At 39.4% G+C, this 18531-nt stretch overlaps 1 long non-coding RNA gene across 1 annotated transcript; it reads left to right on the top strand.

Annotated features, from left to right (window-relative positions):
• The first annotated feature begins 18059 nt into the window (after window positions 1-18059).
• LOC116559227 lies at window positions 18060-18289 on the top strand. Its single transcript, XR_004272390.1, has 2 exons — window positions 18060-18123; window positions 18172-18289. It is a non-coding gene; the product is annotated as an uncharacterized LOC116559227 (long non-coding RNA).
• The last annotated feature ends 242 nt before the right edge of the window (window positions 18290-18531 follow it).

Genomic DNA, 18531 nt, shown 5'->3' with positions numbered 1-18531 from the left:
AGATTAGCTGTCACAAGAGACCCCAAAATACTATGGTGTAAGCAAAATAAAATTTTATTTATTTCTCAACTTGGAATCTCAAGCTGAATACTGGGGACCTGAGGTCCTTCTATCTTGCTGCTCTGCTGTTGTAGGGTTGTTACCATTATTCATATAATGAGTGATGGCCCAAGACAGCTCACCATCTGCCTTCCAGCCCACTGAATAAAAGAGAGAAAGAAAGGGAGGCTATTGCCTTTCTCTTGAAGGGCATGAGTTGGTAGTTGGGTACCTTCTTTCTGCTCATATTTTATTTGCCAAAACTCGTACTAAGTTGTATTAGTTTCCTATGGCTGCTGTAACAAACTACCATAAATTTAATACACCATGGAATACTATGCAGCCATAAAAAATGATGAGTTAGTGTCCTTTGCAGGGACATGGATGAATCTGGCAACCATCATTCTCAGCAAACTGACACAAGAACAGAAAATCAAACACCACATGTTCTTACTCATAGACGGGTGTTGAACAATGAGAACACAGGGACACAGAGAGGGGATCATAACACACTGGGGTCTGTTGGGGGGTGACCAACAGAGGGACAGCGGGGGTGTGGGGAGGTCAGGGAGGGATAACATGGGGAGAAATGCCAGATGTGGGTGATGGGGGGGATGGAGGCAGCAAACTACATTGCCATGTGTGTACCTATGCAACAGTCCTGCATGATCTGCACATGTACCCTTAGAACCTAAAGTACAGTTTAAAAAAATTTAGTGACTTAAAGCGACAGAAGTTTATTCTTTCACAGTTCTCTTTTTTAGTGACTGAACTCAAGGTGTCAGCAGGACTGCTCTTTCTGGAGACTGTGGAAGGGAACCCCCTCTTTGCCTCTTTCAGCTTCGGGTAGTTATTGCATTTTGCATCACTCCAGACTCTACATTGGTGGTCACATTGCCTTCTCCTCTGCTGTATGTAATTTTCCTCTGCTTCCTTCTTATAAGGGCATTCACATTTGCAGTTAGTGTCTCCCTGGATAATCCAGCCCATCTCAAGATCCTTGAAAAGACCATGTTACCTTATAAGGTAACATTCTTAGTTTCCAAGAATTAAGATCTGGCTATCTTTGGACGCTGTTATGGTTTGGCTATGTCCTCATTCAGATCTCATCTTGAATTGTAGTTCCCATAATTGCCGTGTGTCATGGGAGGGACCCAGTGGGGGGCAATTTAATCATGGGGGTAGTTACTCTTATGCTGTTCTCATGATAGTGGTTGAATTCTCATGAGATCTGACAGTTCTATGAGGAGATTTTCCTCCTTTTGCTTGGTACCTCTCCTTCCTGCCACCATGTGAAGAAGGACATGTTTGCCTCTCCTTCTGTCATGATTTCAAGTTTCCTGAGGCCTCCCCAGCCATGCCGAACTGCAAGCCAGTTAAAACTTTTTCCTCTACAAATGACCCAGTCTTGGGTATGTCTTTGTTTAGCAGCATGAGAATGGACTAATATAGAGGTCATAATTCAGCCTTCAGAGGGTCATTTGGCCGTACTTAGCTACATGGGAGCTTGGGACTAAGAGTCTTTTGCTGGGCAGCTGTGCTTCTATTACAGGTTAGGGGATTCTTTTACTAAAGATAGAGAAGGAAAAGAAATATTGGGTTTCAATTTTCTTTCTCAGAAATTTCTCAAAGGCATTGTAGTTTGAATCTTAGAGTAAAAAACTTCCCATCATCAACTCCAAGTTCTGTATTTCATTGAGTACTTTGAGCTCCAAGAGAGGTTGGAGTGAAAGTTAATTGCTTTTACCTGCCCACCATTTATTATTCATTCCCCACTTTTTCTGGTAACAGTATTCTGATTTTCCTTCAGGCAAACACCGCCTCCCAAATTGTAGTTCATGTAGTATGTGGTGCATGTAGCCTAAACCTGGACAATTTGAAGTTTGCATTGGTTCAGATTTGAGTCTGAGATATAAAGGGGTTTTCCAAAGATCATGGGTCTTTTATGGGAACTACTGGGAGTGGGGTGCTGTCTTTGCAATGGGATAGCTAAACTGATAGACATAAACTGAAGGGCTAGCAACTATCTTCTCATGGGATGTGAAAAGCTTGCCTGAAAGTGAAGTCGACCTACAGAAAAAGAGAAGCTGAGGAACAGGGGTAAGGGAAAACATGTTCCTCATTTAGGTGCCTAGATCTAACCACACCTGAACCAAATCTACCCCCATGTTTGCATGTGAGCCAGTAAATGGCTCAGCCCCACCATTGTTTACACTTGTTCTTTTGCCAGTTGGATTGGATTCTGAAACTTGTAACCAAGGAACCCATCTCCTGAAAAGTGAAATGATGTGCTCAAGAAACAATGTCAAGTTTTAAGCAAAGTCAAGGCAAGAATTCATGTCTTCTTTATACCACTCTATTTTGCCTTTCCTTCATTTCACATAATGGCTGTTGACCAATTTCTTTTGATTGCACTTTTGATTTTTAAAGATGGCTTGAGTTTTTATGTGATTTCCTCTCATCTAGCCTACAAGTTTCAACAGTTTATGAAAAAAATTTATTGACAAATAGAAGCTGTGACAACATTGAATACTCTAGTTTAGTTTTGGAAACAAGAAAGACAAACAGAGTAATTTTTAAAAACCAACAAGAAGTAAGGAAGCGATTGGTGATCTTTTTTTGTTGTTGTTTCCAGCAGATTTATAATGCAATAAAAAATTTGTTCTGCAATCATTTAGCCCATGTGGTTGAAATTAAACTTTTTAGTCAAAACTGTTCATGTCTTCAAGAGACTCTGAAGCTTTTTTTATTTAAGTGAAGGATGCTGCTAAAATGTTGAACTCAACATTCCCCCGAAGTTCTTTCCAGACTGTTATTATGAATAGTTCAGTTTTAAGAAATTCCAGATGAATTGTACAAACCAAGATGAAAGATGAAGCATACCAGCAGCTGCGCACAAGAATTATGCAGCAGTATGCAAATTGTGACCCCAGTGATGATGGAAATGTTAACCTTATGTTTCAATGATAATAACTACTCTGCTGTAATAATGAGCCAAGAGGCACAAAGGGCATTTGGAGTTAAGAATTAGTAAGTAAAGAAGGCTTTCCCCCCTGCGTGACATCAGGTTATTTGTCTGAAATGCCTTATTGCTCCGTGCAGTTTGCCACAGAAATATTAACAACGGCATGTTCATGGCATAGGTACTTGTCATTAAATGTAAACCTGTTTTATAGAATTTTGAGCCCTGAGCTTCCATAAAACAGGGTACTGATTTATTTTTATAGATGCTGAATCCTTGAACTTAATAAACCTTCTGACAGTGTTAGAATTCTGTGGCACTGACAGGTCAATCCTTTCTGTGTTGAGAGGGAAAAAAGTGCTAAGGAATTTCAGAAAATAGCAAAGAGAAGGTTCTAGAGCTGGGAAAGTGCTATAAAATACTGGAAATAATGATCGCTGTCACTAATTGAGTATGTACTGTGTGCTAGGCACAATAAAGCACTTTAGAGTTATATCATTAAGACCTCAGAATAGTCTCATGGGTTGGAGAAAAATAGAGGCCTTCTTAAGGTTTCAAAGCTGGCAAGAGATGGGACAGAATCTGTTCAGGTATATGATAGCTCTTAAATGATCTGATACAGTTTCAGTATCCTCAAACGTCATCCTGTAACACTTGTTATGCCACAAGCCAGGATGCTGTGTTTTCCTCCTGTGTAACAAAAGTTTGTCAGGTGGGCTTTGGAGTAGCTTCATGTTTTCAAGTATTTCTGCCTTGATTTCTTTTAGATACTGAAAACCAATGTTTATTTTGTTAGCAATTAAATACATTACTTTTATGAAAATCAAATAGAACACTACAATACATGTTGAGTTTGCTTTGCCTACCATCTCTACCTTGTTCCCTCACTGCCTTTTTGCTGGACCTCCATTCTCACTAGCCCCTAAGATTCATCTTGGCCATGCTTGATACCCCTTTCTCAGACTGGGAAAGTCTAGAGAAGCGCTCTAGGAGGACTCTAACTAGGTCCTGTCTTACTTGGAGCCCCGTAACTGTTTGTTCTACCATCTTCACTGTGCTCCTTTCATGTCATGACCTGACAATTTCCAGCTCCTGCCATCTTGCTGACATCCAGTTAGTAGGGAATGAGAACAAGGGTAGGAGAGGGCAGGTTCATTTTCTTTAAAGATGCAAACTAAAGGGTACATGTATGACTTCTGCTTGCATCTCTACCACCCGAAGCAAAATTACTTGATTCTATCCCTTGTGTGTTGGTGTAAAGTTATGGTAGATAATGCTAATAGTTTCCCAGATCCATTCTTCCTTTACCTTTTCAATAGTGGATTCTCCAAATTTTAGCTTGACAGATAAATGTCTTCCAGGTGACAGTCTCCGTTCTCCAGCCTTCCTTGCTGCAGTAGTAGAATCTAGCCAGTACCTTTCTCTGGCCTGACAAGTAGCTTTCAAAGCTGACCAGGCAGACTATGCAGCTAACCACGTTGGAGTTTCTGTAACACTTTACTGCTTGCAAATTAGACCTCACCCTCAGGTATTTCTACAACAAACATCTGGGCGGCCCAGGCCTCTGTGTATTCTTAGCATATGGCCACCCTAGCTGCAAGAGAGGCTGAGAAATAATATCCTTCGTTGGAAAGCGTATGTTCATCTAACATTTTGTATGTTTTTTTAATAGAAAAAAAAAAGATCAGGATGGAAATTGAAGGACGACTAACAATCTCTTAATCAAACATATGCAATGCAGCTGGAGCAATACTCCAGGGTGAACTTTTTAAGCATAAATATATCTATTCAAAAAGAAAACGGAAAAGTAGTGAGCCCAGAACTCAACTGAATTTAGAAAAAAAAGTTTATTCCCTAAGAAAGTTGAAGGAAGAAACTAATAAAGACCAAACATAGTGAAACAGAAAACAAACAATAAAGATGGTCAACAAAAATGAAGGCCAGTTCTTTAAAAAAGGTGAAAAGAAGAATAAAGAGGAGAAGGATAACAAACATCTGGCAAGACTTAGAAACAAAGAGAGAAGGCACAGAAAAAAAGGGGTTATAATTAAATATAAAATAGTGCCTTAAAATATTGAAAGGATAATTACAATTTGATGCTAACAAATCTGAAAGCTTATGTAAAATTGACATTTTTTTAAGAAAAAAATTTAAGTTACCAATATGACATAAGTGAATAAAAAGGATTTATGAAGCTGTCAAAGAACTTGATTTAGGAGTCAAGCATCTACCCATCCTCACTTCTGACTACACCTAGCCCCCTGCAACTCATGGCCCATGCCATTTGTAACTTGAGTTTTATCACACAATCAACAGAATAGGTAACTTCTAGCTTCTACAAATTGTTTGACTACAAAAAAACTTCCCCAATTCCGGTTTTGAGAAAACAATATTCTTGGTTATTATAGTCGATGCTGTGGCAAATTGCCTAGATCTACCCTTTATGAACAGGGCATACCTTCCCCCAGCTGCTGGGAATGGTGGCTGCTGGCCATGCACAGCTAGTCTCTTTATAGGAATTACCTGTTGTTGGAAGGACCTATCTTGTCCAAGATTGTGTTCTTTCCCTGGAGAGAGCCAACTTCCAATTACTGGTAGATGCAATGGCACAAGGGCCTGGCCCCCTTGAATCAACTTGACAACTTTGAAAGACCATCCTAGTTCTATCACTGAGACTTCCGCTGCACCTACATCACAGTTTTACTCTTGCCCTGATAGGGATTGATACCAAGCTTAGCTTCCCAAGTAGACTTCCTGTACTTACATGTCTGACCCAGAGTTTGCTTCCTGGGAAACATGACTAAAGACAATAACAAAACTATACAAGGATAATAGGAGAAAGGAAGGTTATAGGCTGGTTTAACAAACACATTGTGATGAAGTTGGTTTATCTCAGGACTCTAGACAATGTAACATTCGAAATCCGGTAATGGACTTCAACTGCAAAAGCAAATTAAAGAGAAAGACTGGCTGTTTGTCTCACTAGCAGATAAAGAATTATTACAATTCAGCTTCAATTAGTCAGAATTTAAAAAAAGTTAATACTCCCATCTTATGAGAAAAGCCTGTCTAATTCTAATCTAGGAGCATTCTTCACTAAACTTCACCAGTACTCCTCTAAACTGTCAAGGTTATGAACAACAAGGAAAGTCGGAAAAACCCGTGGCCAAGAAGAGCCTAAGGAGATGTGATGAAAAATCTAATGTGGGATCCTGAAGAGGATCCAGGAAAAAAAAAGGACTTTGGCAAAAACTAAGGAAGTCTAAAGGAACCATGGATCATAGTTAATAGTAATGTATCAGCATTGATTCATTAATAGTAACAAATATTTTATGTTACTGTAATATGGTAATAATAGGGGAGCTTGGCTTAGGGTACAAGGGAACTCTCTGTAGAAGTTTTTCAATTTTTTTGTAAATTTAAAATGTCCTAACAAAATCTATTTTCAAAAAAGACTGAAGGGGATTATACTAATATTAATGGCTATTTTTTTCTGGTTGTTGTGAAGATAAGATAATGCTTATAGGGCTGGGCGCAGAGTCTCAGGCCTGTAATCCCAGCACTTTGGGAGGTTGAAGCAGGTGGATCACCTGAGGTCAGGAGTTTAAGACCAGCCTGGCCAACATGGTGAAACCCCGTCTCTACTAAAAATACAAAAATTAGCTGGGCATGGTGGCAGGCACCTGTAATCCCAGCTACTTGGGAGGCTGAGGCAGGAGAATTGCTTTAACCAGGGAGGCAGAGGTTGCAGTGAGCTGAGATCCTGCCACTGCACTCCAGCCTTGGCAACAGAGAGAGACTCCACCTTAAAAAAAAAAAAAAAAAAAAGATAATGCTTATAAAGTGCCTAGCACAGAACCTGACATATAGTGAGCATTCAGTAAACCTATTAATGTGACCTGTTATTGATTATAATATCTTCTTTATACTTTTTTATGTTAAAATTTTTATCATAAACAAGTATTGCATCAGAAATTTCTTTTTCAAAGAAGAACAACTCCAAAGACACTACCTGATATGTCCTGAAACTGAGAGTGAGGCAATTCAATTGCCCATGAAACTGCTCTTTGAAATCTCACTTTGCCTGTCAATTCTAGAAGCCAGTGTCTCGGCAAATGATAATGGGAGGATTTCCTGTTGTGTGAAGTGCTCCCGGAAGGTCTAGCCTTTCTTGAGGTAATTCTGTATTTGAAGGATTTTGGAGGAATTTATTCTTCCTAGGGGTCAATGTGGAGGTTGATTTTACTTCTAAGGCTAGCACCAAGAAGGACCACTCCTCCTACAAGTGCTGACCTGTGGACAAAGCTGCTTGCTACCATCTTCATGATGTCAGGCACTAAGTCTTCTGGGGCTGGAGGGTACAGGGGTGCTGGGGGCTCCGGAAGAGAAAAATGCCTGTAATGGCAATGATGAAAGCATACTAGGAAATGATAAAGTGATAAATAAAGGAATATTTAGGAAGCCCTATGGATCCACTTGAATATTTAGGAAGCCCTATGGATCCACTTGAGGCTGAATGTGAGAAGGGAACCAAAGTTGCAACATGTAGGTCAGGCTGCAGCACTCTGGGGCTTGGTAGACAGGAGTGGTGAAAGCAGGTGTGGGCATGGCCCACATTTAAGGAACAATATAGTAGTTAGGGCCAAATGGGAAGGAAAGAAGTCAGGGAGATAACTTATTAAATATTCTTTGTTGTATCTTTGGATAAGCAGACTTATTTACCAATGTCTAGTGGGTAATTCCATGCTGCAAGTGGAAACAAAGCCAAGAAAGCAGCCACCCAAGCCAGAAATCCATTGTATACTGCCGCATTTTAGGACTGCCGTGATCTCACAGCACTGAAAATAGTGAAAGAGTACCACAGGCCCAGTTCCCAATTCCTGGAGAACCTCTGCTCACCACCCTGGAATAACTCAGTGAGGAGAAATTGGTTCAGGCTAACCTTTAAAAAAGCAACATAAACTAAATATTCTTTTGTCAATTAAGGTAGCCATTTCTATCGCTTCCACTTTCTCTTCTATCATTTTATCCTTTTTTCTACTATTAAAGTGAAACTGTCATTTAAAAGCTTGTGTACAAGTCCTTAGATATCTGTACTTTATTACTATTTTTAAAATTGTTAATAAAGGAACTGAATGGTGTGATAAAACTTCCACTAGAAAAAATAAACATTCTTAGTAAAAAATTTATAGCTAACATTATAGTTAATGGTTAAACGTTAGAAACATTCCTTTTAAGGAAAGTATAAACAAATATTGCTCTTGGACATTATCCACATTTAATACTAATTGGACATTCTAGTCAACTAAATAAGACAAGAAAAATAAAACATATCAAAAGTAAAATGGAAGATACAAAATTGTTTATTTGCGTATGATTTTTAACTTTGCAAATCCAAGAGAATCTTCATACTAGCAGTAGTTAGAGAGTTCAGTAAATTTTTCGGAAAAAGGATCAATATACAAAAGCAATAGCATTCTTTCTTTAACCAATTAGAACGCTTAATAATATCCCATTCAAAAATCTGTAGAGCCCTTTGAAGCAAACCTGAGAAAAGATATGCAAACCCTTTTAAAAAAGAATTCTAAAATTATTGAAAGACATAAGACAATTCTAAGTGAGAAATCACAGTATTCAATAACAAGACTCAATATCATAGCCATATCAATCCTCCTCAAATTGATCTACAAATTCAATGTAATATAAATTCAAGATCTATTTGCTAAAAGGGATTGTTAAGCTCCTATACTTAATAAGGCTATACTATTACCTCACCTCTTCTTAAAAATCAGCCTGTACTTGTCATGGGTTGATTTTTTTATTTGTTTGTTTTTTTTTTTAAAGGGTACAGATAGATTGATACTAAAAAGTAGCCTTTTGTTGCCACTGTAATTGTTTCCAAATAACATGCAAATATTTAGAAAAGATTGTTTCTCAGATCCCCAAATTCATTGTAGTTCTCAAGACGTGTTGCGAAGATTCACTTCAAAGAGAAGAAAAGTAATAGTTAAAAAAATGCAAGTATCATTTTTTAAAAATAAAGAAGTCTTTTTGGATCTATGAGCGAATTATGCTATAAAAATAACAGGTAGCATTTAGAAAGCACTTTCTATGTGTCAGGCAGTGTGCTAAAACCCTTGTGTAGATTTTCTCATTTAGACTCAAACTAATATGTCATTCTTAATTAGTCTCAATTTATTGGTGAGAAAAGGGAAACTTGGAACAATTAGGGAACTAGCAAGGTCACCTAGCACATATTCAATGTAATGAACAAAGAGTCCAAAAGACAGAGTTGGGTTTTTTAATATAAAGTGGTACAGCCTCTTATCATAATTCCCCATATATTGCTTGTGTTAGAAAACAAGATAAGTTGGGGATTAGGAGACTTATATCCTCATCCAAGCTGCATAGCAATGTGCTCAGAGGGTTAGTTCTGAGTCAGTCTACTCATGCACAAAAAAATGTATTAAACGCCTAATATGCGCAGGACACTAATGGAGATAGTGAAAGAACATACAGTCTCTATCCTTTGGGAATGAAAGAGGGAGGAAAGAGAGGTAGTATTGTTTCTCTGGAGAAACATCTATTTAAGTCTTACAGCCTCAGTTGTGACTTTCTTCATGCCCAAAATCTAATGTGAGTGTCTTATTCTGAATGGTTGATACCTCCTTCTCTTGGCAGTGACAGAACTTAAAATCCGGAGATATTTCCCGTTGAATATATTTAAGCATTCAAGACAAATGCATTGGTAATTCTGTTCAAGGTATGTTATTATCACACGGGAATTATTTATGAAGCATGGGTGTCCGCAGATACAGTTTTGAGTTGGAACTGAGTATGAACATCTTCAGGTTAGAACATAGTGTTGTATTATTTAGTGCCTTCCATTTTTAGTTATTTAGACTTTTGACAATGTGGATGTTTTTCAAAATAACTGTGACTATGAATTTTATTCTAGAATTATCCTTTGATACCAAAAAAAGAAACACAGATTTGGGTTACTGACACATCTGTAGACACAGCAAATTATATGATTTCTTCACCCTAGTTAAGTCAATCCCAGTCATGGTACACATCATGCATCTGCAGGGTGGCTTCTCTTAAGTACCTGTTATGAGGTTAGCTCATCCTCCAGGCTAAAGCTGTTTTATGAGCTTCCTCTGAACGAGGTGTTGTTTTGCCAAGTCAGTCACAGGCCACTGCTTGGTTGTGTCTTAGGTCAAAAGGTGACACATACTTTTATGACCAGGCCCAAGATCATATTCTCATATCACAGATGCCATGTATCATATTCTTGATCAGTGGCTTTCACCCTGGAGTGATTTTTGCCTCCAGCAGACACTGGGCAATGTCTGGCAACATTTTTAGTTGTGACATTGCAGAGGTGGGGAGTGCTTCTAGCATCTAATGGGTAGAGGCCAGGGATGCTGCTAAACATCCTGCAGTGCACGGGACAGGCTTCCACAGCAAAGACTTGTCTGGCCCAAAACATCAGCAGTGCCGAGGTCAAGAAACACTGCTGTGGAAGGAAAGCATGGCACAATCAGTTAACCTTTTTTTTCTTTGTTAGTATATACATGGAGTACCAAGAATATTTAATGCATTTGAATGTAAGATTCAAGTTACGTTGTTCAATGTACCACATAACTTGAACCCATGGCTGGGCAGGTTAGATATGTGAGGAGGGCTTTCCTCATTGATTTAACGTGTCTATGATCTTTGGTCATGGCATCGGGCCAAACATGGAATGAGCCCTTTATTTTTTAGAGGACAGGATATCCCTAAGGGCCTCACTAGTCTCCTTTCCCACTGCGGCTCTGTCAGTTCAGCAAAGCTGAGTTTGACAGAACTTTATGTGATGATGGAAACGTTTTCTGTGTGTGCTTTCTAATATGGCTGGTGTGCCTGTGAAATGGATTTTTAAATTTTATTTAATTGTAGTCCATTGAAATGTCAATGTAAAGAGTCACACGTGCTACTGGCTACCATATTGGACAGTGCAGGATTGACATATTCACAACTCTGTAGGTCAAACCTTCCTTGGGGCTGAAGTCAGGCATAGATTGCCATCATTGTCAACTTCCTCCCATTTTGCTTCTGAATCTTTGGAGAAGGATATTTGGGCTCTGAGAGGGAAGGTGGACAAAGAGTTTCCCACGTGACTTGGCCTCCAAAGAAATATCTTCAAAAAAAATCAGATATTTTGAACTCCCAACATTAGACTTTTTAAATTTACAAATCTATATGATATATAGTCTTGCCTTCTATAAGTAATTTACTAAGTTTCTCTCTCTTAGACTGAAGTGATTATATGACTACCCTTCCATTTCAGTGATGGAACCTGGTTCTTAAAGAGAAGACTGGGTTTTCCAAGAATGAGAGATTGTAATTCCAACAGAATTAGTGAGGGATTATATTTTTCTTTCCTCCTCTTCCACCAACATTCTTTTAAGCTCGCCTCACTAGTCCCAGCCTCCCTCTCATTTCCCCCCTTTCACTTTCACCTATTTTTTTCTCTCTCTCTTGCTCTTGCTATTTCTTTGATTACAAACCTTCTACTACTTAGCCCATGATTATTTCTTCTATTTAAAGAAAAAACTTCGTTAAATATCCTTTGGGATTCCATGTCTATGCCTAACTAACAGAAAAAAAATATTTATAAGTGTGCCATCTCCCCGTACAGGATAAGATATGTATATGATTGTCTGGATTTGTTAGTTTGGGTCCTCTGAGAAGCAGACACAGTGATAGGATTAGATGTGCAAACATTGTATTGGGGGAAATACCTGTCAAGAAAAATGGGGAGGAGCTGGAGGAGGCAGAAGGAACCATGGAACTGCATGCAGGGCTGACCCTGTGAGAAGAGAGTGAAGGAAAGAAGGCTGGTTGGGAAAAGTCTAGACCATACTGCACTTCTGCAAGGCTGAAGAGGGATCCTCTAGCTAAAGTTGCCCATTAGAAGAGCTCTCATATCCCAGGAATGAGTCTGTCTAACTGTGTTGTGCCCAGTCATGGGCTAGGAGCCAGTGGGAAGAATGGCCTCAGTGCAAATATGCAGTAGTTGACTTAGAAGCTATGTCTGGTGATCAGTGACGTCTGTCCTCCATGAAGTAGGGGATCTGAGAGGCACATGGCCAGCACATCTGGGTTAGACCTAAGCTCTCCTGGACTTGGAAAAAACAGGGCTGTTTATGCCATGAGCTGTATCCAAACAGTGTTTCATGACTGATAGGGTAAAATAATTGTTTGTTTAGAGGAATCTTATAGAATATTTTTGGTCATTCTATTTCCTGCATTGTATGTTATGAGGTGTTTTCCCTATCTCCAGGCTCTTACTCGTGTGTTCCTAAATACATGCATTCCTTCTGCTTGAATTGAGTCTTCTGCATCCATCTCCCCAGACCAATTCCTTCAACTTTCCACTAACCTTTTCTCCACAGAAGAGTACTGCTGACTCCCAGACTAAGGTAGATTCCCTCACATCTCTCTGGAATTGTTGTAGCCTATGTTATTTTTCTGTATTTAATATTGTTATTTTGTTTACTAAATATATCACCCATGAAGGCATAAGCTATATCCATCTCATTTACAAGTGTATTCCCAGGGCCAGGCACAGAGCTGATTAACGTTTCTTGAATGAATCAATACTTTGTGTAAGATGTGCTAAAGTTAAAAAAAAAAAAAAAAGATGTACAAGGCAGTCCTCATCCTCAAATTACTTATAATCTAGACTAGGTTTCTCAGCAGATGATGGTACAGAACTATCAACATTAATGAACTTACTGAATTAAAGGGCTTTTTGGAAGACTTAAAGCTTTAATTTCCTAAGTCAAGAATTGTATAGCCAGTAGTTAAGGTTCTACTAAGTTAAAATCTTATCAAGCCCACTTTCATAATAGATAAAATTAATGCTAATAAATGCTTTATCTGCATGTAAATGAATATTCCTAGAAGGAGAGTTTTATTTATTTTAAATTTTTATTTTTTAAAATAATTTCAGCTTATTTTAGATACAGTTAGGTACTTGTGCAGGTTTGTTACGTGGGTCTATTGCATGATGCTGAGGTTTGAGATATAAATGATCTCATCACCCAGGTAATGAGCATAGTACTAGACTCATAGTACTAGGGCCATTTGCTAGTTTTTCAACTCTTACCCCTCTCTAGTAGTCTGCAGTGTCTACTGTTGCCCTCTTTATGTCCATAAGCACCCAATGTTTAGCTCCCAATTATAAATGAGAACATGTAGTATTTGGTTTTTTGTTCCTGCATTTTTTTCACGTAAGATAATTCTCTCCAGCTGTATCCATGTTGCTGCAAAAAACATGATTTCCTTCTTTTTATAGCTGTGTACCACTTCATGGTGTATATGTAGCACATTTTCTTTATCCAATCAACTGTTAATGGATACCTGGGTTGATTCCCTTTCTTTGCTATTGTGAATAGTGCTGTGATGAACATATGGCTGTATGTGTCTTTTTGGTAGACTGATTTATTTTCTTTTGAATGTATACCTAGTAATGGCATCGCTGGGTCAAATGGTAGTTCTGTTTTAAGGTCTCTGAGAAATCTAGGAGAATAATTTTAGATGACATTGAGGAAAGTGACAGTAATAATTGCATTATCTTAATGATATCTTCTTGACCACTGAATCTGGCCCTGTCACAAGCCAAACAATTTTCTTTTTCTTTTTAAGATGGTTTAAGATAAAGTTTCTGTTACTAGCAACCAAGTAGTGAGCTGAATAAAATACAATAGGAAGAGTTTGAATTATTTAGGAGTACACATTTTTTTTCAATATAACTGACAGCAGATATTAATATGTAAGTAATGAATGTACTAAGAATCATTGCATAAATAACACTTTATAGCTTCGTAAGTCTCCATAGTTTCTAGAATTATTTTACATACAGTCTGTTCACAGTTGCTTTATAAGATGGGCAATGATTGTCAGTCTCAGCTGAAGACACATCTTCATCCAAACACTTCTTCAAAGTCAATGAAAGTGATGTGAACAGTTGTCATCAAAACCCAGCCCATCTTCCTCCTAACACTCCCATTCGTTCCTAATGACCTTTTGCTATGAGACTATGAATCTGTGGTTCTAGGTTGCTATGACCATCTAAATAAATAATGTGTATTAAGAATAATTCAAGTGTGTGTGTGTGTGTGTGTGTGTGCATGTGTGTGTGTGTGTGTAAGGTGAACAATATAAAAAATCTTATAATCTAGAAAACATTCATATACAGCTGCCATTTTTTAAAAACCTGGCAAAAACTTCCAAAAGAAAATATTATTAGTCCTTTTAAAGAGGTGCTTAACTAGCAGTATTTAGCTTTGATCTCATGATCTAAAGTAAATTCAACAACGTTTCTCAAAGAACCAACACTTTTAAATTAGATTGTTGGCTTCCAAAATCTTGGCCGAGAAATCTGACATGGTAAACTGTCTTCTGCTCCATTTATTTAATATGGAGAGATGAAGGTCCAGAATGAAACCTGGCAGGATTTGAACACAAGGTTCTGGGAAGTCTAAATGAGCCCAAGATTATGTTTGGCAGAGAATCGTGCCCCCCTGGCAGGAAAAACACACAGCTTCAAGTCTGTTGACACTGACAAAGTTTTTTAAGATAAGGAATTAAAATGCTCCCTAAAAGCAGAAACTCTTGGTGTCTACCTCAATATAACAGGTAGATCATTCCAAAACACTTTTGAAAAAGGTCTTTGTTTGGGTTACTCTCCCTGGAAATGAACAAGGAGCTTATTTATCTGCGACTGAAAAAGAAAAAAAAAAAAGGGCAAGCAAACAAGTTCTTTTCTTCTTTAGAGTGTATGGTCCAGAGAGATAGACAATCTCACACTACTCTGAGAAATAGTTAAAAGCAGGCAATTTTCTCCTCCCTCAGGCTCTGTGGTTAGCTGGTTTGAGTCGGAACCAAAGAGAAAGACTAGCAGCTTCTGTTCACAGCTTAGATAATCATTTCCTGTTTGTCCTTAGGCAGATTGCCTCACGGTTTCAGGAGCCTTGATTAAGAGTGTCTCAATTTACCCTGTAAAATAATAACTGTTTCATCAGGGGTATTGTGGGGTTTAATTAAAGCCCGTAAAGGGTACTAAGATCCTCAGATAAGACTGTGTAAACACTAAGTAATGCGTGTCTGCATATATACAGATATAAGCTAGGCCCGCAAAACTGAATTTATCTGACAGTTTTTCTTTTTCATCCCATCAACATGCCTCGGGCTAGTTTTGTTACCCCAGACTTAGAACAAAAATTTCTTCAGGCCAGTATTCTCTAAGAATTGCCAAATGATTAGGTAAGGTGCCTTGGTAAAGCTTTAAGTGTCCCAGCCAACTTTAGGTCACCTACCTTCTTACAATGTTTACCCAAACCTCGGGCATTTGTTTCACAACTTCATGGATTTACTATTTCTGCTTACCACCTGTACCCATGTTTACTTAATATTTTCTAAATGGGATACTTATTTGCTTCAAAAAGTTTATTTAAGGCAAAAAAATTCATATGACTATTGCTCATAGAAAACAAGTGTTTTCTAATAGCAAAGACATAGAATCAACCTAAATGCCTATCAGCGTTAGACTGGATAAAGAATATGTGGTACACACACACCATGGAATACTAGGCAACCATAGAAAAAAAACTGTTAGGTGCACTCTGAATGAAGATACCACCTAAACAGACTTTGTGTGAGCAACAAGGCTGTTTATTCAACCAGGTGTGCGTGGGCTGAGTCCGAAAAGAGGGTCAGCAGACGGTGGTAGGAGTTGGTTTTATAGGTTTGGGGAAGGCAGTGGAAAGTTACAGTTCAGGGCGGTTTTTTGCAAGCTGGAGGGTGTCTCCAGTGTCACAAGGTTGGCTTATCAGTTGAGGCAGGAGCAATGGTGGCATGTCACAAGGTCAGTTAATGAGTCACTGCAGGAACTAGCTGTTCTTCTCCTTTTGCAGTCTGGCTCTAGGAGGCCATCTGGAGGTGTACGTGTGGGTCACAGGGGTCGCCATGGTATAGTCCATGGTGTAGTCAGTTCTAAGAAACTGCATTCCTGACTTTTTATATTAATAATATAAAGGAAAAAGTAAAAACTAGAGAAAGTTGGGGGGTAGTGAAATTTTGGGGGCAGTACAGAGGGGTGATGGGTGACATTTCTCAGGGCTTCTTTGAGCGGGATTGGGGGTGGTGTGGAAACAAAAATGGGAAATAATTTAGACTTCTGAGAGATCTGGGGGCAAGGAGTGAGAGTTTAGGGTTGTTAGAAGGAGCATTTGCTGTATTAGGTAACTGATTGGTTATGGCATGGATACAATTTTGTAGGAATTGAGAAATTAGTCAGAAAAGGCAAGGTCCAAGTAAGAGAAGGAGAAAAATTGGTATAAGAGGGCCTGCTAATGGGAGGAGCCATGATATCCAGTTAGCGAGTGGCCAGCTAGGTCCAGAATAATTATTTGCCTGATTAGCGAGATTTTGGGCCCCGTCTTTAAGTTTTTTGATGGTGTCATATGCAAGGCTAGATTAGTTTAGATAAAAAGCAGCATTCTCTATGTAGGAATAGGCAGAGTCCCTCTTTTTCAGCAGTTAATAGATTGAGGCCTTGGGAATTTTGGAGGACAACTGCCACCAAGGGTTAACTTGGGCTTGAAACACAGATAGTGTTTGAGTTATGTCTGTAATACTGGCAGAGAAATCATTAGAGAGACTGTGGAATGTGGTGATGGAAGTAGTAAGGCCTGCTATGCCTGTCCTGATTGCAGCAGTGGAGACTCCTAATCCTACAAGCAAGGGGATTCATGGAATGACTCTTTTTTGTTAGGTAGGAGTTACAAGGGGGACAGGGAGGGGTTCATTTCCATTGGCAAACTGGATTTTGGGAGTAAGGAAAATTAAGGTACAGGTGTCTGTCCAGTTGGTAGGAAGGCAGAGGTAGGTGGAAGAGTCACAGAGGAGAAAAGTCCTTGGTTGAGGCAGAACTGGAAGTGTAGACTGAAGAGAAAGTGTTCTGTGGGGGCTGAGGCCTTGTACCCAGATACCAAGTGAACCAGCAAGGGCCATGGCTTTTAAAGTTGTAGTGGGGTTTGATAGAGTAATTGTATGGAAGGAGACGTCTTGTTTTCATTGTGTATGAGAAAGCGTTTGGTATCTATGAGTAACCATTTACTTTCATTAATAAGGTCAGGTATGAGCAGGCAGGAAGAGAGGCCTGGGGGAGAGTCTGATGAACAAGGGAGGGCAGCCAAGGATGGAGTGAGAGACAGGGTAAATGCCTGCTTAGGCTAAACTTGCTACTGACATTCTTAAGAGAGCTAGTAATGAGGGAGGGCCTTTCTGTAATGCTAAGCTGGTATGTTTCTATTTCTTGGTTAACGTGGGTGACAGGGCTTTGGAGGTGAAGTGTACAGGAACACGGAGATGGTGGGAGGTCTCCTAGGGGAATTCCATTAGGTGATTGCTGGGAAATGCATAAGGGAGTGGCAATAGGGATAGTTGTTTGTGTGGTTAGTGGTCCAAAAACAGGGGCTGCGGAGTTGACCTAAGGGGAAAGATGATGCAGGTAGGTGTGAAGAGAGCAGCAGCCTGTTGGTATGAGATATCTAGGATGTTTTTGTTGAATCTTTCTAGGAAGTAGAGTTCTTCCGGGGGGGTACAGGTGGGGGTTATTGAAGGAAGTCTGAAGGCATAAAGAGACGGGAGAGTTTGTCCAGTCTACTGGTAGGGCAGGGACGGCTGTGTAGGAGGAAGAGGAGAGGGATACGTGTAGCCAACGATCACTGGCTAAGGAAGGGTTTGAAATGGTTAGGAGAGGATGGATTAGGTTGACGGTATGTTGGATGTAATTAGGTAGGGGTAGAGGGTAGCAGGAGAACGGGAGCAAGGTTGAGTGAGTATAAAAGAAAAGAAGAGGACTTCATTGGGGTGGAAGAATTGGAGAGTTCCCTGCCACAGAAGATCATCTGTCCACTTTAAGAGAGAGTTAAGCATGGCAACTTGAGGGTAAGACCATGAAATGTCAGCTGTAATTGCTTGGAGGAAAAGTGTATACTAGCGATGTAAACAAGAGCAGGGCATGTAAAATAATAGAGACAGAGACTTTCTGAGGTGTGGTTTAAGTAGTAGGGGCGACTACATTAAATAGTGGTGTAAGGGAAAAGATGCCTAAGTGAAAGGTATGTTAGGATTATGCAGGGTTATTCTTCCACTTTGGGGATATGGGTGAGTTTAAGAGAAGTGGGGAAGAGTACTTTTGGCTTCCAGGAGGAGGCAGAGGAGTTAGGCCAATTGTCTGATGGACACAGCTTTATCCTGGAATGATGAACTCACTGGGGAGGGTCTTGTAGATGGACAGTGGTTGGGGTGCTATATACGACCAGGAAAGGTCCTATCCACTGAGGTTGCAGAGACTTTTAACTAGGGTTAGACTTTTAACTAGGATTGACTTTCCAGCTAGGGTGTCTTCATAGGGCCGGGTATCTGGAGTGGGTAAGAGGAAATTAGCAGCCTGGCAGATCTCATGTCTGGCC

This window comes from Sapajus apella, unplaced genomic scaffold (assembly GCF_009761245.1).
Source record: "Sapajus apella isolate SASKATOON/1434 unplaced genomic scaffold, GSC_monkey_1.0 scaffold23, whole genome shotgun sequence".
In the NCBI taxonomy this organism is placed as follows: domain Eukaryota; kingdom Metazoa; phylum Chordata; class Mammalia; order Primates; family Cebidae; genus Sapajus; species Sapajus apella.
This window is presented reverse-complemented; position numbering and strand designations above follow the sequence as displayed.